The following is a 1,216-nucleotide window of genomic DNA, read 5'->3' on the forward strand; positions in this document are numbered from 1 at the left end:
GAAGGAGCCTAAATGTCCATCACCTGACGAATGGATCAAGAAGATGTGGTATATATTCACGATGGAGTACTACATGGCAATGAGAGGGAATGACATATGGCCCTTTGTAGGAAAGTGGATGGACCTTGAGGGTGTCATGCTGAGCGAAGTAAGCCAGGCAGAGAAGGACAGAAACCATATGTTTGCACTCATAGGTCTAACAGGAAAACATGAGAGACCTGATGGAGAACCAGGGGGAGCGGAGGAGGGAGAGAGAATTGGGGAGAGAGAGGGATACAAAACTTGAGAGACTATTGAATGCTGAAAATGAACTGAGAGTTGAAGGGGAAGCGGGAGGGGGGAAAAGAGGTGGTGGTGATGGTGGAGGGCACTTATGGGGAAGAGCACTGGGTGTTGCATGGAAAACAACTTGACAATAAAATATTGGGGAAAAAAAAACATTGTATTAATTTACTTTCCCCAGAGCAGCATATTCTCCATCAACCCAATAGATTTTTTTAACTCTACTAATTATATCAGGTACTTTGATAATTTTTTTTAATCTTCTCCCTCTCAGTGTGAGGTAACAAAAAAGGGATCCCAGTAGGTAAAATTGTTAGTATTAATTTACCCTTGAGTTGATAATAATAGATGATGTTTTGCTATCAGATGTCATAAAAAGAAACAAACAATTCTAACAGCCTAGAAAAATACTGAACTGAAATTATAACAATCTTAACTTCTAAGATAAGAGAAGTTTAGGCTTCACAGATTTAAAATAGATCTCCAAGTATATCTATACACATAAAGTCAAATACAATTTTTTTAAAGAAATGATCTTTATGTGAATGGAGGTAAACACAAGAAATGACCATTGCTGTTATTATTTCCTGTACTTCTGCTGTAGGGAAATCATCCAACTTTTATTACAGTTTGTGCGCAGAGTTCAGCTGTGTCAATGAGAGATAGAATGGATATTGAAAACTAAGAAATGATCAAGTTAGAGGAATAAGAACTCTTGATGGCCAGGGGCTGAGTATTTTCACCTGTGAAGGATTAATTCCAGGAAGAAAAATCATTTTGACTACTGTTCTTTTTTCCCCCCATTCCCTACATTTGGCAGCATTACACTGGCCCCGGGAAGTAGAAAATGGATAGGAGACTAGGAAAAAAGAAAAGCAAGATTGAAAGAAGAAAGATGGCCTTCACAAAGACAAAAAAAAAAAAAAAGTATCAA

The sequence above is a fragment of the Suricata suricatta genome, chromosome 5 (assembly GCF_006229205.1).
Source record: "Suricata suricatta isolate VVHF042 chromosome 5, meerkat_22Aug2017_6uvM2_HiC, whole genome shotgun sequence".
Classification (NCBI taxonomy): domain Eukaryota; kingdom Metazoa; phylum Chordata; class Mammalia; order Carnivora; family Herpestidae; genus Suricata; species Suricata suricatta.